Source organism: Eriocheir sinensis, unplaced genomic scaffold, assembly GCF_024679095.1.
Source record: "Eriocheir sinensis breed Jianghai 21 unplaced genomic scaffold, ASM2467909v1 Scaffold491, whole genome shotgun sequence".
NCBI classification, from domain to species: domain Eukaryota; kingdom Metazoa; phylum Arthropoda; class Malacostraca; order Decapoda; family Varunidae; genus Eriocheir; species Eriocheir sinensis.
The window spans coordinates 136,119-162,437 of record NW_026111822.1 but is presented as its reverse complement, the minus strand read 5'-3'; the positions used below and the strand labels follow the sequence as shown (position 1 = coordinate 162,437).

The following is a 26,319-nucleotide window of genomic DNA, read 5'->3' as shown; positions in this document are numbered from 1 at the left end:
AGAGAGAGAGAGAGAGAGAGAGAGAGAGAGAGAGAGAGAGAGAGAGAGAGAGAGAGAGAGAGAGAGAGAGAGAGAGAGAGAGAGAGAGAGAGAGAGAGAGAGAGAGAGAGAGAGAGAGAGAGAGAGAGAGAGAGAGAGAGAGAGAGAGAGAGAGAGAGAGAGAGAGAGAGAGAGAGAGAGAGAGAGAGAGAGTGTGTCCAGCACCGGGACCCAAGACTTGCAATGATAAACCCACCGAATGACAGACAAACTCCCGAGGAGAGATAAGGTGAAGGAGGGGGGGGGGGGGACGGGCATCTCTCTCTCTCTCTCTCTCTCTCTCTCTCTCTCTCTCTCTCTCTCTCTCTCTCTCTCTCTCTTTTCAGCTGTCCCTCAACTTTACGCATCCCCCGCCGGCCTGGCTGCCCCGCGCTGAGGAATGTGTGGGTGTGTGGGTGGAGGCGGCCAGGGGGCTGGGCGGGAGGGGGGGGGGCGGGCCGCGCGTGCGTTGCGTGGCGCGTGGCGGTCCTCTCTTGAAGTATATAAGCGACCAAAGGTTGAGACGGCACACCGAAGAGTCTCGCCGCCTCGCTTTGCTCTGGATCGCCTGCACCACAGCTGCCGCCGCCGCCGCCGCCACGCACCCGAGAGCCAGTGCTCAACACACCCCTGCTGGAGACACACACACCCGCACACAAAGACAAAGACACATACCTGCCCACGCATCCACTACCCTCCCTCCACCTCAAACCATTCCCTTCATCCTCCCTTGCTTAGAGTAGCGATGATGGCCACGGGTACGAACTTCTAGCTCGGCGGCGGCATCTTCAACGCAGCTCAGCGACACTTTCAGCGCCTCCAGCCAGCATGAGGGGCAGTGTGGCGGCGCTGGCCACCCTGCTGGGCCTGCTGCTGGCCAACGCACGCTCCGCCTTCCTGGTCACCGCCAACGTGGCCACCAATGAGATCCTCGAGTCCCCTGTGCAGGTGAGCTCCTCGGCGAGGTGCGGGGGCGTGGGAGTGCGTCCGGGTGTGTGGGCGCCGGGAAGAGGCCTTTGAGGGCGCGTGTCAGTAAGCCTCCTGCTGGGGTGTGTCAGTCGGCATCCTGCGAGGGGGCGTGTCAGTAAGCAGCTCCTGACAACTTGTTATTCACCAGCTGCCTTCTCATCCATACATCTTTCAACAGACAATTATGGCCGAGAAGGAAGATAATGAATAACTTTTTTTCAGGAGCTGCCATGTCTAAGCCGACTGGCGTGTTGTAGTCTTCAGAGCTTGTGTGCCCTTGTGTGCAGGAGACAGTCACGAACATTAACTTCATAAACTTTTGGGGACCAGCTCAACTAAGAATCTTTAAAGGCATTGTTTAATCAATTAACTTCAGAGGACTTTCCGTTGACATTCTCGAGATTGAATGGCGCAGGGGTTGAGATCCTGCTGATCCCTGGCCGTCTCCGAGCCTTGGCGGGTTAGCTACGATCATGGGCAGCTAATTAGCGACGTTTCCTAAGTATATTTGGAGGAGGAGTGCGGGGGCGTTGCCTATCATACTTATCGCATTGCATTTTTGTAGTTTCTGACCAATAACTAAAGAAAAAACAAACAAACAAACATCAATAAATAGGAGTTTTAACGGTAACTTGAATTTTCTATCGTTATTAGTGCAGGTACGAGAGTTTGAGGCTTAAAAGTAAAAAAGACGAAGTGGTGAATACGATAATCTGGCAACGCTGGAGAGCGGGGACGTGCGGGGGAGTGCGGGAGCGTGTGAGGGTGTGTGTATAGACGTGCGTGTGTAACGAGGCGCAGAGTCGTAAAGAAACGTGGGTGACGCTTGGAAGCAATCATTAATAATCCTCATGAACGCTAAGGGACAACTTCGACAAGACGCTCCAGCTTTTCTAACGCTTCCTTGGGGTTGAGTGGCGGAGCGGGCTGAGGTTGTGCTTCGAGGTTGTTTTGGGTTGGTATTATAAGACTATCGCTTCTCACATTAACAATTTCTAAAGGTTAAACAGGGGGTCAGTCGGGTTCTTATGAGTGTTTCCTTAGGTTCATGGTACAGAAGAAGGGTCAAACTACCATCAGGGTCATAAAACTACCCCTGGAAATGCTCACAACTCCTACGAAAGCCTTGTCAAATATGTGTTCTTAGGGGGCGATATGTCTTAATATGACCCTTAAATCCGTGGGCGTAGCTCGTTAGTTAGAAGTGTTCCCCTGTCACACAAAACGACTAACTATTGGCCTGTTCCTCGTTTTCTTGGAAGCCTTGTTAAGTATGTGTTCTTAGGGGGCGATATGTCTTTTAATATGACCCTTAAATCCGTGGGCGTAGCTCGTTAGTTAGAAGTGTTCCCCTGTCACACAAAACGACTAAGTATTGGCCTGTTCCTCGTTTTCCTGGAAGCCTTGTCAAATATGTGTTCTTAGGGGGCGATATGTCTTTTAAAATGACCCTTAGTTCCGTGGACGTAGCTCATTAGTTAGAAGTGTTCCCCGGTCACACAAAACGACTAAGTATTGGCCTGTTCCTCGTTTTCTTGGAAGCCTTGTCAAGTCAAAGGTCCTGGCGGCCGGTTTAGCGTGATAGGTCTCTTACATTAACATCTCCCTCACGTGCTGCGGGCGGAGGGGAGGCTACGCGGCTCCCATACCACGTGACTTTAGCGCACACGAGACCGATAAGAGTGACTCGCTTACTAAACTTTTCTTTCTTTTCAAAGGAGAGAGCGGAAGTAGTAATTGTGGCGGTGGTGGTGGTAGTGGTGGTCATAGTAGTAGTAGTAGTAGTAGAGTAGTAGTTATTGTTGTTGTTGTAGCTCTTGTTAGAAAGGGAAAGTAGGTGAAAGTTAATGAGATAAATGAGAAGAAAAAAGGAAGTGAAGGAAGGAACGGAGGTGATGCAGGAGGAGGAGGAGGAGGAAGAAGTGGAGGAGGAAGAGGAGATCAGATTCCAATGCATCAAGTCAACTGAGATTATAATGCTCTTTAATGCTCCGTATCTTCATGCATTTGTCGGAGGCTGTTGTCAGGCGAGGTGAGGGAAGGGAAGCATCACAATATTAGCTTACAATCACCATCACCACCACCGCGCCAGGGAGAGACAATCACCTGAATCCACTGGACTAATCATTATCCCTTTCACCTGTATTCATCGTGTGTGTGTGTGTGTGTGTGTGTGTGTGTGTGTGTGTGTGTGTGTGTGTGTGTGTGTGTGTGTCCCAGCAAACACCACACGTCCGCTTCGTGATTTCGGGTTCACACATCAATGCAAATGTAGCAAAACAAAGAAGAGAGAGAGAGAGGGAGTCGAATATATGTCTTCTCTCTAATTCCGTTCATTTATATTACCCGCTTTTCTCTATCATTAACTGTTTACATTAACCACACGATGAGACAAAAAGAAAGACAGCGACGGGATAGAATATTAATGTTTTCCCTTTAATCTTGTTCTGTTTCCATGCCCACTTTTCTCCATTATAAACTATCATTATTAACCAGACGATAAGAAAAAGAAAAAGAGGGATTAATGCTGTTCTCTCACCCTCTTTTCTCCATCTCAAAATTTTGACACTAACTACACGATAATAAAAGAAGAGAGACAAGGTAAACTATTGCTGGCTTATGTCTGTTGGCGTTCCTTCACCGCGCCCAATTTTCTGCATCGTGAACACAGCCACTCAGATTAATACCACTGGCGAAGAGAAAGCGAGAGATGAAGATTGAAAGTAAAGACAGAGAGAGAGAGAGAGAGAGAGAGAGAGAGAGAGAGAGAGAGAGAGAGAGAATCATTGCCACATTCATCCGTAGTCAACCTTAGTGTTTTGCTTTATGGTGACATATCTCTCTCTCCTGACAAACACCATATTCGCTTCTTCCCTTTCATAAACCCAGTCATATAAACTAACGCCGTTGAGAGAGAGAGAGAGAGAGAGAGAGAGAGAGAGAGAATAACTCAACATGTAACCTCCTGTACGGTTCATACTTCGAGTCTTTGGGTTCATGAAGCAGCTGAAGCCTCGACTCACTAGCCCAACCCCATCCCACCACTAGCACCAATCACGAACCTGGAAAAAGAATACCTGGCTACCTCCTCGCTAACATGACTGACTAATTAACTGAATGCCTACCTTGAGTGAATGCGCTATCATTAAATTCATACCTGTGAGTGATTACCTTTGCGTCCATACAGTTAGGTACCTCTCATACCTCGCCTCCTCAGCAAGCCATCGCCATTAGAAGTCCACTTAAGCGTATTACATGGGTGGTTAATTTGAGTCCCGTAATTAGAGGCTCTATTTACGCTGGGAGATGTTAATTAATTATAGACGGGAATGGGATATTAGATTGCAGATAGGGTTTAATAACTGTCATCTTCGCAATATATTTTTTTTAACGAAGGGAAGAAAATGCAATGAGTTAAAAGGAGAGAGAAGAAAATGTATAGACCGACGTGTGTGTGTGTGTGTGTGTGTGTGTGTGTGTGTGTGTGTTGCGCCGCTGCTGTCGAGATTGGAAATTACACGGTCAATCTATATCCTTCAGAAACCCGCGAAACAAGTAAAAAAAAAAGAATCGAGTGAATTGAAGGGAAAAAAAAGAAAAGAATGAAAGAAAGGAAAAATATATCTGTCTCCCGTGTGTCAATATTATTCTCTCTCTCTCTCTCTCTCACACATTTTCGATCTCTCACAGTAGATTGACTTCCTTTCCTCTCCTCACTCCCTCTTCCAATTCTTTTCTTTCCACTAACCATTCGCTTTTATTTTTTACTTTTTCTTTTGTCTCTGTTTCATTTTTTTTCTCTCCGTTTTTCCTGTTTCCACCTTTCTCTTTCCTTCTGCCTGTCTGTCACTTTTGCTGGTAGTCGATTTCTTTTATTCCGTCTTTGTCTCTTTCCCTGTCTATTTTGCTGTTTCTTCTTCTGTTTTTTTCTGTCTAGTTGTCTATCTGTCTTTTCTTCTGTCCGTCTCACTCTTCCGCCCACTGTCTTTCTTTCTTTTCCTCTGTCTGTTCGTCTGTCGGTATGTCTCACTATCATCTTCAATGTAGCTCCTCTCTCTCTCTCTCTCTGTCTGTTTAACGTATCAAGAATGGATGTAAATGATTTAGTAAGGCGTATATTCCGCATAGCTTTGGTGCGTATGTTTATAATGCTCGTAAACTGTTTGGATGGGAAGCATAAGGATAGCATTTTAGCAACAACAACAACAACAACAACAACAACAGCACCAACACCAACAGTTAACCCTCCCCCTCCGGCAGTCCGTGTGTGTGTGTGTGTGTGTGTGTGTGTGTGTGTGTGTGTGTGTGTGTGTGTTTGCCTTTGTGTTTTATATTCATGGTCTGTAGCGTGATAGTTCTTGCGTGTATACATGTTCTAAGTAGATAATATTAAGCTTGACTTTTAAATCTCTCTCTCTCTCTCTCTCTCTCTCTCTCTCTCTCTCTCTCTCTCTCTCTCTCTCTCTCTCTCTCTCTCTCTCTCTCTCTCTCTCTGTTTCCTTACTATGCTGTGTTATTTTCTGTTTTTTTTTTGTAATGTGTTCTTTAAATGTCATGTCGCTTTCTTTCTTGGTGTGTGTGTGTGTGTGTGTGTGTGTGTGTGTGTGTGTGTGTGTGTGTGTGTGTGTGTGTGTGTGTGTGTGTGTGTGTGTGTGTGTGTGTGTGTGTGTGTCTCTCTCTCTCTCTCTCTCTCTCTCTCTCTCTCTCTCTCTCTCTCTCTCTCTCTCTCTCTCTGTTCACGTATTCTAACATTGTAGGAAAACAGACAGCTATAGTATTTTCATTCAGGTCTTTTTACTCAATGAATCATCTGTGTCACTCAAATCCCTTCTCGTTACCTGCTTCGGCTCGGCTTTCTAATTGCGGTAAAGAGATACACTCGCCGGTAAGGCTAGTCAGTAATATAATTTTGGAACGCGAACTCTAATCACTGTTTCAGATACTAGTCTCTTAAGGACTTAGAAGAAGCTCTCGTTTCCTGCGTCATTCACTTGAGATCAGTTCCAGTAATGGGAGTCAGCCAAGCCTCGGATGTTCCTTGAGAGCTGTCTAAGAACCTCCTTGACAGGTTATTGGCTACGTTCAAGATACACTTATTTTCTCTTAATATAACTCTAACAGGCGAGTAAAAAGGTAATTCAGATTCAAGTATGTGGATTTAATGAGCAAAAAGGAAACATAAAAGCTGCCGTTGTTATTTGAATAGGTACTAACTGACATTTCTTAGTAAAGGAGACCATGGAATACCCCTCCCCCCCCCCCCCCACACACACACGCATTTCCATTGTGAAGTGGCTAGCGCGCTCGCCTCAATACCGAGAGGTCCAGTGTTCGATTCCTGGGCGAAGTGGAGATAAATGGGCAGTGTCCTAGAATCCGTGCTAACCGTCCACCCAGCAGTGAATGGGTACCGGGTGTCTGTCAGGGGTTGTGTTCCGCCTCCACACGTAGATAACTAGTAGTAGCGGTAGTAAACAGGTACCCTCGCCATAGACCGACATGTCTTTTGGTGTCTGTTCTTCCTATGTATTCCCGGGTATGCGTGTGTGGGTGTGAGATATTAGCTGTGCCCAGAGATCCGTCATTTGTGGGTTCCGATCTCATTTGAGGAGGATATTGGCTGCCGATCGCGAGTTCATCACGTGCTTAGACTATGGGGAATTACACACATAGGCGAATCCCATCAGTCTCCCTCACATACAAAAATAAAAATGAATTTGTCCAATATACCTGAAGAGACGTTCCTCGCTTCTTCAGGGGGAAAAAAACGTAGGAAAGGGCGAGAGGATCTTACTAAAAAGTGTGTGCGGAGTTTTTCAATTTGACGAAAAGTTAAAGTAAAAACGGTAACGGAAGGTATTTAATAAGTGAAGTGCCCGTGTGTGTGTGTGTGTGTGTGTGTGTGTGTGTGTGTGTGCGCGCGCGTGTGTGTGTGTGTGTGTGTGTGTGTGTGTGTGTGTGTGTTCCCTCTTTCTCTCATGCAATATCAAAGTGACACTAAAATTAGAGAGAGACGAAGAGAAACATGAGAGATGAATGGAAGAAATACGAGATACACACATATAACATCTTTTCCTGTCATACAAAGTCGACTAATATTCAAGAAACGAAAATAATGTAAATTTTTAATAAGGGTAAAAACAAGATTTTCCGATACATACACGAAGAAGACAAGTACAGATTTTACAGAAAGACACGAGCATATGAATTGATAACCAGCGTATGACCACAGATGTTGCGCCGACTAAACGAAACTTTCCAACTTTCCCCTTGATAAAATATAAAAAAGTAACAAAGTGAAGTAAAGTAAAGTAGATTAGATTTTCACACTCATAGAAACGAACCTCCCTTTAGATAAAAAAAAAAAAGTAGTAAAATAAAATGATCAACTGATGGAAAAAGCGCCCACCTCCATTAACTTAACAATATGACAAGGCTGAGATGGCACAGGAGTCACCTCGACGTTCTCGCTTTAGCTCACACACAAGACTCACCCGCCTGAAAACCCACACAAAAGAAACATTACTATTATTGCCCGCTTTTACTTACTTTTGCACTCTCATATAAATCTTCGGTGCCCTCCTTCACATTTCACTTTCCAAATCATGATGAAAGTAGCGATGGTGGTGGTGGTATTGATAGAGGCTTAGCGAGTATGTGTGTATGAATCTTCGCCGCACTCGCTAACATTCACTTAACAAAGATGAGATGAGAATGGCGATAGTCAGCTAGATAGAGAGATAGACAGATAGTTAGATAATGCTGAGTGACTGGGATGCTGGACAGTCTGAGATGGGATGAGGGTGAAAGGACAGGTGTATGATCTCTACAGGTAAACGAAAGGTGAGGATTAAAGTATTGTATTGAGAATTTGTTGCTAGATAGAGAGATAGACAGATAGTTAGATGATGCTGAGTGACTGGGATGCTGGACAGTCTGAGATGAGATGAGATGAGGGTGAAAGGACAGGTGTTTGATCTCTACAGGTAAATGAAAGGTGGGGATTAGAGTATTGTATTGAGAACTTCTGATAGGCAGGAGTTGGTTACAGAGACGATAGGAGGTGTGGGAGAGGAGAGTTGTGGGTGAGAGTGGGTAGGTGAAGAATAGAGAAGAGGAACGCGTCATGGGTAGTGGGTGGAGGGTGAGAAGGCTGTGGAAGGTAATATATGGATGGGGATAAATAGGGAGAAGATTAGACGCGTGAGAGAGAAGATACGGCTGTGAGTGTATATGTATGTATGTATGTAGGTACGTAGGTAGAGAGGTAGATAGGTTGGTAGATAAGTACTGAAATACGAGCATATGAATAGACTTCCAAAGAAAAGAAGAAAAAACAGACATACAGAGAGGAAGAAAGACAGACGGATAGACAGACAGACAAAAAGAGAGGAAAATATTCATGATAAAAAAGATTCACCATAGCAATTTTCATCAGTTAAGAATAAGGCGATCTGACCTATTTAGTGTGTGTGTGTGTGTGTGTGTGTGTGTGTGTGTGTGTGTGTGTGTGTGTAATAGATCGTCTGGAGGGGTGACTGACCTAAAAGGGGAGATGATAAACGATTGTGATCCATCCCTATTGTCAAGACTGTGTGTGTGTGTGTGTGTGTGTGTGTGTGTGTGTGTGTGTGTGTGTGTGTGTGTGTGTGTGTGTGTGTGTGTGTGTGTGTGTGCGTGTGCGTGTGTGTGTATGTGCGTGTCCCCTTTTACAAGATTAAAGGTCCACCATCATCATAAGGAAGAGGTGAACGTCTCGGCGGACGGAGGAATATTTAGGTTAGTTTGCCCCTTAAATGAGAACACATCCGTCGTTTTCTTTAGAGGATGAAAATACAATGTGTGCCCGAATCTTTTTTATATTTTTTATGGGGGGGTGTACGTTATATTGTATTTTTATCTTCTAGTTTTATATATATACTTCATGTTTTGTTATCTTTATGAAAACTCTCTCTCTCTCTCTCTCTCTCTCTCTCTCTCTCTCTCTCTCTCTCTCTCTCTCTCTCTCTCTCTCTCTCTCTCTCTCTCTCTCTCTCTCTCTCTCTCTGGTTCGTTTCCATTTTTCTTTCGTTTTCTATTCAAATCTATTTCATTCTCCGCACGTTAAACGATCTCCCTCTTTCTCTGTCTCTGTCTGTCTCTCAATCTGTCTGTCTGTCTGTGTCTTAGTATTACCTACGAATAAAACAAAGATAAAAGGAAAATAAAACAATCTCTTCATCCTACACCTTATCTCCGCTGTCCCCTTGTAATGATAATCTCGCGACTTTGCATTCAGCTTTTCGCTCACACTACCTCGCGTGGGTGAAGGTGACAAGGACAGACAGCGAAGTGTTATACGGAGGGAAGTCGAGGCATGGAATCTAATCTTATGTGTGTTTTGATAGGTGTGGAGAGTATAGTGTTTTGGGGGTGTAGTTTTTTTGTATGTGTGTGTTCGTGTGTTTGTGAGTGGCATATTTTGTTGCGCTTAAAAGATTAGTTACACACACACACACACACACACACACACACACACACACACACACACACACACACCTGCCCAATAAAAGAGAGCAATAATTGTAATGAGAAGCGACCTACAAGTCTTTAGATATATACAAATCGACTCCTTCACTATCTCTGTCTATATATAACTCTCTCTCTCTCTCTCTCTCTCTCTCTCTCTCTCTCTCTCTCTCTCTCTCTCTCAGTTCTCCTCCCCATCCCTCTCTCTCCTCTCCCTCCCTTCCTCCACATCTCCCTCTCCTCCTCCACCTCCATACCAATTACCTGATGAGGCGGGACCAAACGAGACATCCACCTCCACCACCTCCATCACCACCACCCCGTACCTGCCCCCCACCCCAACCAACACCACCACCACCACCCCTTACCTGCCCCCCCCCCCCCTTACCTCACCCCTTATAGCAGGTTAATGATGTCCCTTCGCCTGCTTGCATGTCATTACTCCCTGATTATCTCTCCCTCCCCCCCCTCCACTTCCCTTTTTACTGTCCATGTTACTGCTACTGCTACCTCCTGCTGCTGCCTCCTGCTACTGCTCCTCCTATTACTACTGTTGTTGGCGCGTTTACGTTTGCCGCTAATGCTTTTATTACTCTTGTTCCTCTAGCTGTTGATGATGATGATGATGATGGTGGTGGTGGTGGTGGTGGTGGTAGTGGTGTTTCTATTTTTGAGTCTTTTTTTTTTTTTTTTTGTTCCTAATGGTTGTGTTGCTTTTTTTATTGTTGGTTTTACTACTACTACTACTACTACTACTACTACTACTACCACGACTACTGCATAACTCCTACTACTACTACTATTACCTCTACTACGAAACGACTTCTACTTTTTCTATTACTGATCATCTTCTTCCTCCTCCTCTTACTACTATTTCTACAGCAACTACTACTACTACTACTACTACTACTACTACTACTACTACTACTACTGTCACCACCACCATACACCTTTCCCTTAATAGACTAGTGTTCCTCACTCTACACGAAAGGGAGTTGAATGCGGATCCCACACAAAGAACTCAACCCCAAGCCTGTTATACGTTGCCTTTGTACCATTAGGAGGGCGGCGGTGTATTACTCTCTGAACACGAGGGAGGGAAGAAGAGAGAGAAAAACAGACAGAGAGAGAATGAAAGAGAAATGAGCAATGGTAACCTTCAACGATCGTGTGTGGTTCGTTGTAGCACCTGAGGGCACCGAGCTATTTCGGGCGCCTAATTCACCTGTTCACCTCACCTGTCCACCGCGCCCACCTGTGTTAATCCCTCGTGATAGTGTGTAATTTCTCCCTCGTCTGTCTGTCTCTGTCTCTATCTCTCTCTCCCTCCCTCCCAGGCATATTATTGTGGCGTGGTGAACCTTTATACTCGTTTTGAAGTGAACATTGAGTTTTCTTAAATATATTTGCTTGTTTTTGATTCCCGCGCATTTACAATTTTTTTTTATATTTTCATAGATTTACACCATTTTAGTTTCCTTAGATTTACACGTCTTTATATAATACTCTTAACTTACAGATTTACTTTTAAAATTCCCTTTCGTTTACAACTTTTTCCATCTGATTTACATTTCTACAATACACTCACATTTACATTTTTTATATTTCCATTACTTACAACTTTTTTTTATTTCAGATTTACAACTTTTTTACAGTATTTCCCTCAGATTTACATTTTTTCTTTTTATAATTCCCTAACCTTAGCATTTCTTTAAACCAAATTATGTGTTCGTGGAGCTCCTTAAGAGAGATAATGGGAGACTTTCGCAAAACCTTCCTAGAGGGCAGCACTGTACTCATTGTTCCCTTTGTTTGGCGCTGAGACAATAAAAAAATAGAGAAACAGGTTAATAAATGAATAGAATAAATAAGAAAATAAAAATAAACGAAGCGAAGTAAGGGAAAGAAGAAGGGAAGGAGGGGGGTGAAGAAGATAAGGAAGAAGAGAAATGACGTTGAGAAGGAGAGGAGAAAAGGAAGGAAGGAAGGGAGAGAAAAAGGACAGGAGAGGAGTGAAGAAGGGAAGGGAGAGGGGAAGGAAAGAAGGAGAGAAACAACAACAACAACAAAATCTATGACACAATTCAGAGGAGAAATGACGTTATGAAGGAGAGGAGAAAAGGAAGGAAGAAAGGGAGAGGAAAAGGAAAGGAGAGGAGAAAAGGAAGGAAGGAAGGAAGGGAGAGGAAAAGGAAAGGAGAGGAGAAAAGGAAGGAAGGAAGGAAGGGAGAGAAAAAGGAAAGGAGAGGAATGAAGAATGGAAGGAAGAGGGGAAGGAATGAAGGAGAGAAACAACAACAACAAAATATAAGACAATTCAGAAAGTTCACACATATATACTTTTCTGTTATCATTTTTACGACCCCGCTAACCCTTAAGCATTAACGATGACGTCATCCAAGCAATTACGTATGTTTATAAAGCTGTTAATTACGCGGGAAAAATAGGTCGCGCTTTCGTTAGTCTCCTGTTCACCATGCCGTACGCTATCTTAACGACTTTAATTACCATCATTATCATTGTGGCAGCGTTAATTATCCCAGCATGTGTTAAGGTGAGGGGTCTTTTTCTTCACTGATAGCTTGGTTAGTCATTTATTATCATTATCATCAACGTCATCATCGTTGTCGTCATCATCATCATCATCATTACCATCAAGACTCACTATAATGTCTGTATGTTTCTGTCTCTTTCTCCGTCTGTCTCTGTTACTGTCTGTCTCTCTGTCTCTGTGTGTGTTTGTGTATCTGTCTGTCTATCTGTCTATATGTTTGTCTATCTGCCTGTCTCTGTCTATCTACTTCTGTCTCTCTCTCTCTCTCTCTCTCTCTCTCTCTCTCTCTCTCTCTCTCTCTCTCTCTCTCTCTCTCTCTCTCTCTCTCTCTCTCTCTCTCTCAATCAGAGGCGACACATTAACACTAATTTACCTGCGCCATTTGGTCAATTACACCTTTACAGTCTATAATAGGTGGCCCTGAGGGGGGGAGGGGAGAGAGTGTGGGGGGGGGGCGGCAATAGATGGAAGGGGGAGGGGGGGAGAGGGGGAACGAATGGGAGGGGGTAGGGAAGGAGGGAGGGAGGGAGAAGGGAGGCAATAAAAGGGAAGGAGAGGGAGGGGGAGGGGGAGAGAGAATTAATGGCGGTCAGTGGACGGGTGAGAAGGAAAGAGGAAAGGAGGCAATGAGAGAGTGAGGGAAGGAAGGAAGTGGAGAAGGAAAGGAGGGGGAAAAAGAAGGAAAGGAAGAAGGGAAGAAAGAAGGGGAGGAGGAAGGTGAAGAACGGAAGGAAGGGAGAAGGGAAGGGAAGGGATGAAGTGAAGGAGGAAAGGAGGAAGGGAAGGAAGGGAAGGGATGAAGTTAAGAAGGAAGGGAAAGAATGGAATGAAGGGAGAGAAGAAGGGAAGAAGGAAGGGAATGAAGGGAAAAATGGGGTAGAAGAAGGGAAGGAGGGGAGAGAAGAGAAGAAGCGAAGGAAGGGAAAGAAGAAGGGAAGGAATGAAGGGAAGAGAGGAGAAGAAGAAGGGAAGGAGGGGAGGAAGGGAAAGAAGAAGAAGGGAAAGAGGGAAGTGAAGAAGATAAGGAAGAAAATAATAAACGTAACAAAAAAAATGACATTGGGAAGGAGAGAAAGAAAGGAAAGGAAGAAAGGGAGAGCAAAACGAGAGGAGAGGAATGAAGAAAGGAAGGAAAAAAGGAATGAAGGTGAGGAAGAAATGAGGGAAGGGGGAAAGAAGAAAAGAGAAAGGGAGGAAGGGAGAGAGAGGGAAGGAGGTGAGAAGTGAGAGAAGAGGAGAGCAACAGAAGAAGAGGAGGACGGAAAGGAGAGAAGGAATTATTTGGGGTAGGAGAAACAGAGAGGGCGAGAGGGAGGGATGGAGGAGGAGGAGAGAAAAGAGAGGAAGATAATAAATGTGAGTAAAGAAGAATGGAGAGAAAATTAAATAATGACGGAGTGAGCAAAGACGAGGAAACAGATTGAAGCAGGAAAGACGAAAAAAAAAAAAAAAGAGAAATATTGAAGGAAAGAAAATCGGTGAGGAATTTTGGGACAGGAAAAAAAGGACAAAATTAGGTAAGAGAAATGAGGTAAAGAGGAGACAGAGAAAAATGGTGATAATAACGACTCTTGAGTGAACACAATGGAGGGAGGAAACAGACATTGAAGAAGGAAAAAAAAGAAAAGAAAAAAAGGAGGAAGAGGTGTTGACAGAAGAAATATGGCGTGTGGGGTTAAAAAGGAAGAAAGAAAGGAAGGAAGAAAGGAAGGAAAGAGAGAAAGAGGAAAAGGAAGGAAGGAAAGATGGAAGGAAAGAAGGAAGATATAAAGAAAGGAGAATATATGGTCATGGATGAAATAGGGAAGAGAAGGGAAAGGCAGAAGGATAATTAAGAGAGTAACGAAAATGAAGACAAAAGGGAGAGAGGAAAGAGAAGGATAATATATGTAAGAAAAGAAGTATGGAGAGAAAATAAGTAATGACGGAGGAGTGAGCAAAGAAGGAGGAAACAGATTGAAGGAGAGACAAAAAAAGAAAGAGAAATAACGAGGGAAAGAGAAATGTTGAGGAATTTGGAGACTTGGGAAAAAAAATCGAAAGAAGGTATGAAGAAAAGAAGGAGAGAAGAAAAGAGGAAGAAAGAAAGGAAGGAAAAACAGGAGGAAGGAAGGAAGGAAGGAAGGTAGAAAAGAAGGAAGGAAGGAAGGAAGGAAGAGAGAAAAGGAGAGTTAAGAAGAAACTAAGGAAGAAAGAAAGGAAGGGACCAAAGAAGGAAGGAAGGAAGGAAGGAAGGATGGAAGGAAGGAAGGAAGGAAGGAAGAAAAGAAGGAAGGAAGAAAAGAAGGAAGGAAGGAAGGAAGGAAGGGTGGAAGAGAGAAAAGGATAGTTAAGAAGAAACTAAGGAAGAAAGAGAGGAAGGAAGGAAGGAAGGAAGAAAAGAAGGAAGGAAGGAAGGAAGGAAGGGAGAAAAGAACCAAGCAGACAAAGGATATACATTGATTGCTGCTAAACACACACACACACACACACACACACACACACACACACACACACACACACACAGAGTCACAAAAATACGGGTCAACCTTTCCCTCACCTATCCTACCTGTCCCACCCACCTGAGAAAGCTATACGATTACAGGTAAGGCGCTGAGTGAAGGGAGTCAAGGACCTGAGTCACGATAAAGGTGTTCGCCAGGTAGAAAGCCAAAGAGGGTTGATGATGTTATCTTTTTCAAGCGAGTCATGACATTGATATCATTTATGACTGAGTACGAGCAAATATTGGAGGAGTGAGGTGTTTAGAATGCATGTTAAGTGGGTTTAGTAGTAGTAGTAGTAGTAGTAGTAGTAGTAGTAGTACGTAGTGGCAGAAGAAAAGTGGTTGTAGAATGATAAAAAGTAGACCATAGAAGTCATAGATATATAAATAGACATGTAAATAGATAGAGAAATAGATAGATGAATATAGAAAGAAAGATAGATAGATAGATCGATAGATAAATAGATGAGGAGAGAGAGAGAGAGAGAGAGAGAGAGAGAGAGAGAGAGAGAGAGAGAGAGAGAGAGAGAGAGAGAGAGAGAGAGAGAGAGAGAGAGAGAGAGAGAGAGAGAGAGAGAGAGAGAGAGAGAGAGAGAGAGAGAGAGAAGGGGTGACCAGACTCATACAGACGGACAGACGAACAATATGACAACATAAAAAATAACAGTAGGCCCATAAAAAAAGTATTAAAAACAGATGACGAAACATTGCCGGACGGTCATGCAAGAACTCACACACACACACACACACACACACACACACACACACACACACACACACACACACACACACACACACGTCATATAACATGCGTGGGCAGACTCAACGATTTTTTATTTTTTATTTTTTTTAGATCACAACTTTGCCGGAATTGTATGCAAGTTTCCGGATCGTTTACTGTCATGCGATACAGTTTTGGGGCTGAGCGGAAAAGTTGGAGTGTGGGTGCGTGCGTGGGTGGGTGGGTGCTTGTGTATGTGTGTGGGGGGTGGGGATGGGAGTGGGGGGTTCGTGTGTGTGTGTGTGTGTGTGTGTGTGTGTGTGTGTGTATGTGTGTGTGTGTGTGTTTCCCCCGAAGGCTTTTTGCCCAAGGAGATTATTTACGTTGACCTAAACTGTATCGCGCAATTCAAGCGAAGTCTGGCTAAACTCTTTCATTGGGGTAGTGTTACATCTTGATTCTTGACTGGAAAGTTTGTATACAGGAGGAGGAGGAGGAGGAGGAGGAGGAGGAGGAGGAGGAGGAGGAGGAGGAGGAGCGTTGGGAAGAAGTAGTGGTAAGGTGGTATTGGTGGTGGTTGGGGGGGTTAGGAAAGAAGAAGAAGAAGAAGAAGAAGAAGAAGAAGAAGAAGAAGAAGAAGAAGAAGAAGAAGAAGAAGAAGAAGAAGAAGAAGAAGAAGAAGAAGAAGAAGAAGAAGAAGAAGAAGAAGAAGAAGAAGAAGAAGAAGAAGAAGAAGAAGAAGAAGAAGAAGAAGAAGAAGAAGAAGAAGAAGAAGAAGAAGAAGAAGAAGAAGAAGAAGAAGAAGAAGAAGAAGAAGAAGAAGAAGGAGAAGAAGAAGAAGAAGGAGGAGGAGAAGAATAAGAACAAGAACAAGAAGAACAAGGTGAAGATGAGATGATAATAACGATAGAGAACATTGTTATTAGAAGGACGGACACACACACACACACACACACACACACACACACACACACACACACACACACACACAGAGGTCCGTAAGTGATTCTATTAGCGTCGTTTCCAAAAGTTCTGAGGCGCTTCTGAAGGTGTGGGTAAAAAGGAGTAGGAAGAGGAGGAGGAGGAGGAGGAGGAGGAAGAAGGAGAAAACAAGAACGATGAAACGAATCAACAAAAGGAAAACAAGAGGAAAGTTAACAAAAGGAGGAACGAAGAAAATCAAAAAAGGAAAGGAAAACGAGAAAACAAGAGAAAAATAAGGAAAACAAAGGCAAGGCGAAGATAAAGGGAGAAAAAAAAAGAAATATCAGGAACAAAACAACAAAGAAAGAAGGAAGGAAGGAAGGAAAAAAGTTAAGCTTGTAGAAGGAAAGAGGAGAAAAGAAGAACGATAAAGAGAACAAGGAAACGGAAGAAAGAGAGAAAGAAAGGAAGAGGAAAAGAAAAAACAACAACAAGATGTATTAGGAGGAGGAGGAGGAACCGGAAGCACACTTTAACACACGCTATGAGATAACACACACACCCACACCCACACACACCCACCCACACACACACACACACACACCTTTGCCATTTCTTAGTGTTCTTCAAAATCCTGGAAACACAAGAAACCCGGAAAGACAAGTTAGAGTAATTACACCGCCTCCCATTACTTACCTGACGTGTCTTTTACCTGATATGTTTAGGAAAAGGAAGAGAAAGAGGAAGAGAAAGAGAGAGCGCAAGAATAAGAGAAGAACAAACAGAATACGTAGACAAAAAAATATAAAAAAGAAAAAGAAGCGTAGGAGGAAAACAAGCTGAAGGAGGTGGAAGAGGAAGGGGAAAGAAGAGGATTAGGATTAGGAGGAGGAGGAGGAGGAGGAGGAGGAGGAGGAGGAGGAGGTAAAGGTGTCTGGAATTAGTGTAAGGAAGGGTGCGTGTTTAAAATCTTGTGTGTGTGTGTGTGTGTGTGTGTGTGTGTGTGTGTGTGTGTGGAGAGAGAGAGGGAGAGAGAGAGAGAGAGAGAGAGAGAGAGAGAGAGAGAGAGAGTGTGTGGAAAGGGAGTAAACAGCAAACCATGACTGTGTGTGGGAGGGCTGGAAGGGGGGAGGGGGGGTGGCGTGTGGGTGAGTTAAAATCTTGTGTGTGTGTGTGTGTGTGTGTGTGTGTGTGTGTGTGTGTGTGTGTGTGTGTGTGTGTGTGTGTGTGTGTGGAGAGAGAGAGGGAGAGAGTGAGTGTGTGGAAAGGGAGTAAACAGCAAACCATGACTGTGTGTGGGAGGGCTGGAAGGGGGGAGGGGGGGGTGGCGTGTGGGTGAGAGGAAGAAAAAAAAAAAAAAAAAAAAAAGAGTAGATATATTAGGACAGACAGAAAAAAAAAATACAGCAAATGAAAACAAGTGAAGCTCGAATGGGAACGCAAAGCAATAAGTGTAAGAGAGTTTGAAGATAATATATATTTAAGAAAACGCAGTAATAAGGCTTATAATGCACGATTTAAAACAACATAGAAGTGCGTCAATGAATATAAACCCGTGAAAGTAGATTAACATGCAGGAAACTTTTATTATATATATGTGTGTGTGTGTGTGTGTGTGTGTGTGTGTGTGTGTGTGTGTGTGTGTGTATTTTTTTTTGTCCGTTTATATAATTCCCGGCCCGTTTCCTTGTGCCTCTAAAATAGTAACAAAATTAACACCTACCGTGTGATAACCCATAACATTAACATTAGTATGCAGGAGAAGTTGAATTTTCCTTGTATCTCTTTGTTAAGTTCTTGGTATTGTGTCCTTGTACCGCAAAAATTTCAGCAATATAAAAATAAGCTACCATATAATTCACAGTTGAAGTCTGAATTAGCATGCAGGAAACGATACTCATAACAATAACATTAGTATGCAGGAGAAGTTGTATTTTCCTTGTATCTCTTTGTTAAGTTCTTGGTATTGTGTCCTTGTACCGCAAAAATTTCAGCAATATAAAAATAAGCTACCATATAATTCACAGTTGAAGTCGGAATTAGCATGCAGGAAACGATACTCATAACAATAACATTAGTATGCAGGGGAAGTTGTATTTTCCTTGTATCTCTTTGTTAAGTTCTTGGTATTGTGTCCTTGTACCGCAAAAAGGTTCAGCAATATAAAAAAAAGCTACCATATAATTCACAGTTGAAGTCTGAATTAGTATGTAGGAAACGATACTTTTCTTCCCTGTTATATGTTTCTGTAGTTAGGGTTTATCTCCTTATCAAGTTAAAAGAGGAGAAAAGAGGAACGATAGAGAGAACAAGGGGACGGAGGAATGAGAGAAAAATGGGAGAGGAAAAGAAAAAAAAAAAAACAAGACGTATTAGGAGGAAGAGGAGGAAGGGGAACAACATTTTAAGACACGCAAGATGAAAACAACCATTGAATAAAAAAAAAGCCATATTTAACCCATCTTTCGAGGCGGCCTTTTTTGTTTCTTTTTTTGCCCTTGAGTTGCTTCCTATGGTACCACTATAAAAAAATGCCGCCCGACCTGTAACAAAACACTCCATAGCTTAGTTACTCTTTCCATCACCAAGGCAAAAAAGCGTACTCGTCCATCAATGCTCCCACCAATAACACTGAAGTCGCTCTCATTTTTTCCCCCTTTTCCTTTCTCCTGTAACATGATTATCTGTGCTTTACATGGAGCCCGTAAAAGAAAATTCTCTCTCTCTCTCTCTCTCTCTCTCTCTCTCTCTCTCTCTCTCTCTCTCTCTCTCTCTCTGTTTCGCTTCCCTAACGCATGACATATACTCTCATTACTTTCGCTCACAGATACCTCTCTTCCCAAACTCACTCACACGTTCCTCTCTTCTCTCCACTCTACAGGAAGACTTCAACCTGCCCCCCTGCCGGAACGGAGCGGCATGCGGATACCTACAGGTGAACGCCTTCGGGGTGAGCAGCAGACAGTTTTGTAGCTGCCGCGGGTACGAGGGCGGCGACCGAGGCGGCGTGGCGGCGGGCGCTGCAGTATGGCGTGGGACCTGAGGACAGCTGCTCCGTGACGATGGGCTCCCTCCAGTACAAGGTGTGTGTGTGTGTGTGTGTGTGTGTGTGTGTGTGTGTGTGTGTGAATGAAAAAGTGTGTGTGTTAGGGAAAAGGGAAGAAAAAAAAGTGTGTGTGTGTGTGTGTGTGTGTGTGTGTGTGTGTGTGTGTGTGTGTGTGTGTGTGTGTGTGTGTGTGTGTGTGTGTGTGTGTGTGTGTGTGTGTGTGTGTGTGTGTGTGTGTGTGTGTGTGTGTGTGTGTGTGTGTGTGTGTGTGTGTGTGAATGAAAAAGTGTGTGTGTTAGGGAAAAGGGAAGAAAAAAAGTGTGTGTGTGTGTGTGTGTGTGTGTGTGTGTGTGTGTGTGTGTGTGTGTGTGTGTGTGTCTGTGTGTGTGTTCACCACCCACCAACACCCTCGCTAACTGCACCATTTTCACTGCCATAACCACTACCACCATCACCACCACCAACACCAACACCACCATCACCACCACCACCAACAACAACAACACCACCATCATCACCACCACCACCACCGTCAGCATCATCACCACCACTATTCAAGTCGTCGGGAACAATATCCGTCTTGCAGGGTTTCCTCCATTCAGCCTTTTCTCCTCCTCCTCCTCCTCCTCCTTCCCCTTCACTACTCTTCCCTCCATTGAGTTTCCTCCACTTTTGCCTCTTCTTCCTACCTCCCACTCCTCCTAACTTCTTGCCCTCCTTTTTCCTCCGGCTCGCCTCTCTCCTCCGGCTAATTCCTCCCCTGAATAGGAGGAACACTGTCTGGGCTTCCCTTCCTTACACAACACCCAAACGGCTAACCCTCCTTCCTCATCCCGGCTTCATTCACTTCGCCTTTTATCCTCTAAGTCTGATCGAAATTGCCACCCCACACCTCCCCCCACACCCACACACTCCCCCATCCACACCCAGACACATAGAAGGGCCACATGCATTCGCTGTGGCAATATGAAGCGTAACGTTGCCTCCAGAATGTATCATAACAATTCACATCATGACTCATATATTCTGCCTGATGTGAGTGTTGCTTATCATTCTGTTATCTCCTACACCTTCTCACCCTCTTCGTTTACTCACATGCCTGCAATCGCCCTTATCTTTCATTCATACGCGCGTACTCCTTATCTTAACGCGTATTCCTAAAATCTTTGCGCTCATAAGTCATTTCACTCCTTCAGTCATTCTTATCTTCCCCTCACGTGCGCGTATAACTAACCTCCTCCTGCAGTACTGTGGGTCGCCGCCGCCGCTTCGTGTGTGTGACAGGGAGGAGGCAGCCTACACGGCCGCCTTCCTCTTCCACAAGGCAACGTTCAGCATGTCGGAGCAACGGCACGTTCTCCACTGTTACTGCCCGCCACCGCTCACCCACGTCCACTCCGATGTCGAGGAGGACGTCGTGGGCAGCGAGCTGGTCATGGCCACCATCTACTCGTGCTCCAGGGTGAGTTTATCGCCACTTTCCTGTCTGTTTTTTCACCCTAGTGCTGTCCTGTACCTCCGTTTCCTCCTCTGTTCAAAGCCTCACCCTTTGTCCTCGAATCTACGGCTTATGCATGCCGTTCACTAATCCCGAATCCCGATATTGACCTCTCTTTTTGGCCACTCCTTTGACCTCTATTCAGGAGCAGTAAGTAGCGGGCTTTTTTTAATATTTTTCTTTACGCCCTTGAACTGTCTCCTTAGCTGTAAAAAAAAAAAATAATAAATAAAAAACTTCACTTCTCGCATTGTTTCTTCCCTGTTCATTTTCCTCTCCTGCTTCTTTCCTCCCCTCTTCAATCTCAGGCCATACGCGGCCCCTCCACTTCTTCCCTCACTTTATCATCCTTTACCCTCACAGTAGCTAGAGCGTCTGAGGAGAGGTCACCTAACGAGGCACACGTATGATAACTTGCCCTTGAGCTGCTTCCTCCGCTGTAAAAAGAACACTATTACCTCCGCTCTCCCACATAAGTTCCTCTTCAACCCTCACACAAGCCTTCTCTCCCCTCACCGCTATTCAGTTAACCTACTCCCATTCCATCCCTCTCTCTCTTCCCATTCAGTTAACAGTCTCCTCTCTCCTTCCTTAACCTTTTATATACCTCCCTTCATCCTTTTCCCTGTCTCCGTATCATATTTTCTAACCAACCACACACACAACACACGCCTGGCTACCTCACCACTTTTACTTTCACTCTCTCCCTAACCTTACCAATTCTATCCACACCGCCTAAATCTCTCTCCTGGTTCCTTTCACATCTTCAACCCTCACACATTTACAAACCTCGCCACCACTCTATAACCTCACCAGTCCTTTTCACTCAGTCTCGTCTAACCCCTCGCCCTCTCCCGGTCTCCCCCGCAGCTGCCGCCGTGCATGGAGGGGACCCCGTGCAAGGAGGTCTCGGTAGGCGAAGGGACAGCTTTCGTTTACCCGAAGTGCCGCTGTCCCCGCCAAACCGCCTGCCCCACCCTCACCTCAGCCGCCACCCCACACTCCAACTCATTCCCCAAGGGCGCCGCCTACTCGGTACACTGCCTCCCCTTTTACTAGAGGCGCCCTCAGGATGTTGTACACAGATGGAAGCAGCAGGACAGCGCCCACCACCACCACCACCACCACCACTACAACTACACCCTCCGCCATGTTTGAAGTTCTTGATTTGGATTTTTCTGCTTACGTTCTCGACTTAACCTCGATGTATCCAACCATATCCAACGCTACTTATCCCTCCTCCTCCCCCTCCCCTTCCCCCTCCTCCTCCTCCTCCTCCTCCTCCAATTTCAGGAGTTATCAAGACAGTCTCAATCAACAACTGACGTGATGTTTTGGGTTGTCGCTAATCAATTTCTACGTCCCTCTCTGATTGACGTTTTGCATAATCAATCAATCAATCTCTCTCTCTCTCTCTCTCTCTCTCTCTCTCTCTCTCTCTCTCTCTCTCTCTCACTCTCTCTCTCTCTCTCTCTCTCTCTCTCTCTCTCTCAGCACCCCTTCGCCTATTTGCACGTTTTCTTTCTTTCATTCTTCCTCGACACTTCTTAATCTTTCTCCCTCTTCGTCCTCTAAGCTCTTCTTCCCTTCCCTTCACTTCCCCTCTTCCCCATTCTTCTTCCCCTTCACTTCCCCTCAACGTCCCCTCACTCGCAACCAAGAACCACCACCACCACCACCACTACTACGAGGATTGCAGACTAGGCCAGTTTTATAATCACAGGCGGATAGAAAAACAAAGAAGAAAAACAATCTCTCTCTCTCTCTCTCTCTCTCTCTCTCTCTCTCTCTCTCTCTCTCTCTCTCTCTCTCTCTCTCTCTCTCTCTCTCTCTCTCTCTCTCTCTCTCTCTCTCTCTCTCTCTCTCTCTCTAACGAGCCATTAACCACCACCAGCAGCAGGTCAGTGGCGGGAAAAGTGATGAATGGTAATGTTAGCTATTTGCCAGACCGTAATAACTCTCTCTCTCTCTCTCTCTCTCTCTCTCTCTCTCTCTCTCTCTCTCTCTCTCTCTCTCTCTCTCTCTCTCTCTCTCTCTCTCACCTCCCTCAGTTTGTTTTCTCCATTTCATATTTCCTGTCTCTCGCTCTCTCTCTTTCCCTTCTCCTCTCTCCTCCTTTACTCTCCATTCCCCTCTTCGTAACATTTGTTCTCCTTATCCTTGTTACGTGTGGATTCGTGAGACTTCATGACGTGGTTGTTGAGAAGGTGCGCGAGTGTGTACAATAAAATCCTACCAACACTTTCTCTATTCATGAAATCTGCTCTTCGTAAGCCAACACCTCATTTATATACCCGAGCGAGTCGATTTGCAAAGGCCGGGCATTCGGTAGTAATAGTATGGTAGTAATAGTGTAAGTAGTAGTAATCCACCGCTCGTGATCCGTGTTGGTGTGATCCGTGTAAGTGCAGAGTGGATCATGTTGGAAATGGGTTGTTTAAATACCCATTGATACTACCGTGGCAATGGTTATGGAAGGGATTGCAATTAACGCTTCTCTACTCTATCATACCGCCCCAGTCTCAAAAGTTTGGTGTGTTGACCTTTAAAGAAATATTCAAAAGTTTAGTATGTTGGCCTTTAAAAATATACTCAAAAGTTTAGTATGTTGGCCTTTAAAGAAATACTCAAAAGTTTAGAAAGTTGACCTTTAAAAAAATACTCCAAAGTTCAGTATGTTGGCCTTTAAAGAAATACTCAAAAGTTTAGTAAGTTGACCTTTAAAAAATACTCAAAAGTTTAGTATGTTGACCTTTAAAAAAATACTCAAAAGTTTAGTAAGTTGGCCTTTAAAAAAATACTCAAAAGTTCAGTATGTTGGCCGGAAAGAAATACTCAAAAGTTTAGTAAGCTGACCTTTAAAAAATACTCCAAAGTTCAGTATGTTGGCCGGAAAGAAATACTCAAAAGTTCAGTATGTTGATCTTAAAAAAAAGTTTAGCCTGCTGACCTTAAATTAAAAAAAAAAAAAAAAACCTTGATGCACACGAAAAACCATTCCACGGACACCAACACGAACCACAGGTCACGACAAACGGATGCCCAGTCTTACCTGTGACCTACATATATTACCTATCGACTCACACCTGTATGGCTGCCTGAGTTCAATTAAGGTTCACCTGTGTATGGCCGATAGCCGCCAAGCACTGTAAACCTGTCTATTGTTATTTTTTACTTATATATGCTTTGTCTGTCTACCTAAGGGTGATTCTACGCTGTGCACTGAATAAAAAGACGGAATAGATCGCTTGTCAGGCCATCTTCTGTCTGTTCCTTTCACACACACATTCGGTCTGGCTGTTTATTTAAAGAGCTTAGTCTGCACTCATTGCCTGTCACTTCAACTTTTCTCCTTTCTCTTTACCTTTCATTGTCTTTTTTCTTTTTACGTGTACGCCTAAAGCACCGGTAGGCTCTCTTTAGGGGCATGGCGCAGGCAAGTGTTTATAGTGGCGCCATCTTCTCTTAGCTCTTGTCTGCCTCTATAACAGTTAACTCACCAGACACTCACTGTTTAGTCGTCTACTCTTAAGTCTGTTTCCCTCATCTGTATTTTGCCTCTCTTTTAAGACGAAGTGAATCACCAAAATCCATCCTTCTTTTAGTTTCTCTCATGTCTTTTACCTATATCGAATACCTCTCACCTTATTGGAAAGAGCCCCCTAAAACCCACTTTACCTGTCAAGCCCTACCTTTATCTACCTCACCTGCGCACCATACCTACTCCTCCTTTTCCACTTTCACTTTTTTTTTACGAATCCTCCTCTTCTGGTTTTAGTTTCGTTCACGTCCTCCTCCTCCTCCTCCTCCTCCTCCTCCTCCTCTTTCCATTTTCTTCACACGAGGCTGGAAATTACTTGATCTCGTCCATTCCCTCGTGGCTCGCATAGGGACGACCCTCCACACACACACACACACACACACACACACACACACACACATGCACCCATACCCACTCACCCCCCCATACCTACACACACACACACACACACACACACACACACACATCTAAATGCCGACAATCGACTTACTCTTATATCCACAACTGAAGCAAGCAACGCTGTGCACACATGTTTGGGAAGCTTCACTTTATTAATAGAATGTCACAAAAAAAACTTTAATTTCGCCAAGCTCGTCAGGTGTCGAAACTATGTATAAATAATAATGATAATAAAAATATGTTTAGATGAAAGTTAGTTAATGCAAAATAGAAAATATGGACTTTGAAAGGTTATTGAGATGGTGAGTGATAAGGAAAGTAGGAAATAGTACATATGGAAAGAAAATAACATGAGGAATTATCAAGAGAAGAAGAGGAGAGGTAGATAAGAGGTCACAAGGCAGGAAGTCATAAGGAAAAGCGATGAATGTGAAAGAGAGAAAAGGGCCGAAAAATGTGATAAAACGACAACGGAGAGAATCCAAAAACAACAACAATGAAAATATAAAAACAAGAAGAAGAAGAAGAAGAAGAAGAAGAAGAAGAAGAAGAAGAAGAAGAAGAAGAAGTAGAAGAAGGAAAACAAGAACAAGAACTAAAACAAGAACAAGAAGAAGAATAACAACACTAACAATCATAACTACCAAATAACTTGAGGTGTATAACAAGTCATTCCTGGTGTAGAAAGAGAGAGCGAGAGCCACACAGGCTGAAGACGAACCAACCTTTCCGGCGGGCGTGTGTGTGGCGCTGGTTTATATATGTGTAGAAGAGACACAAATAAATGATAGGTGAACTTACAGCCTCTTATTCCCTGTCCTGGCGGTGGAGTGTGTGGTGGAAGTGTGTGTGGTGTGCTGTGTGTGTGTGTGTGTGTGTGTGTGTGTGTGTGTGTGTGTGTGTGTGTGTGTGTGTGTGTGTGTGTGTGTGCAGGGAAGGGAGGAAAGGCAAGATTTTGTTTTGTTTCTGCCCTTTTTCTTTTTTACGTTTCGTCCTGTGGCGCCGGTAGGCTGCTTAGTGAGGCCTGATGGTCGACCCCAGCCCGTCATGGAGCAGACAAGTGTTTATAGTGGCGTCATCTTGCTTGGTTCATACTGCCCCCCCGGTAACCACTCATGGGACGGAATCAGGATAGGGAAGAGTGGGGTGGGGAAGACAAGGGAAGAGGAGGGGAGGGGAGGAGGGGAGAAGGCTAGGGAAGTGTAGGGGTGGGGGAAAACGAGGAAAAGGAGGGGATGGGAGAGGAGGAGGATAGGGAAATGTAGCTTTTTATTCTTACATCAAAAGGAGGCAGCTCAAGGGCAAGAAAAAAAAAACAGGAACAGAGAGGCCCGCTAGACGCCGCTCCAGTGAAAGAAAACAGAACGAGTGCCCAAAAGAGAGGTCAGGTACGGGTGGAGAGGTGTCCTGATGCTCTCTTCAAGTCGTAGGCAGGAAGAAATACAGAGGAAAAGAGGCTGTTCAAGAGTTCACCAGCGGAAGGGATAAAATGATGAGAATAGGTTGCGTGATGGAAGGGAATGAGAGTTAGTAGATGGGATAGGAGGGGGTTGGGGTCGGTCTCTCTCTCTCTCTCTCTCTCTCTCTCTCTCTCTCTCTCTCTCTCTCTCTCTCTCTCTCTCTCTCTCTCTCTCTCTCTCTCTCTCTCTCTCTCTC

At 44.4% G+C, this 26,319-nt stretch overlaps 1 pseudogene; it reads left to right on the top strand.

Annotated features, from left to right (window-relative positions):
- The first annotated feature begins 846 nt into the window (after positions 1-846).
- Positions 847-25,460, top strand: LOC126992585 (U-scoloptoxin(11)-Sm6a-like; annotated as a pseudogene).
- Positions 25,461-26,319: the final 859 nt, after the last annotated feature.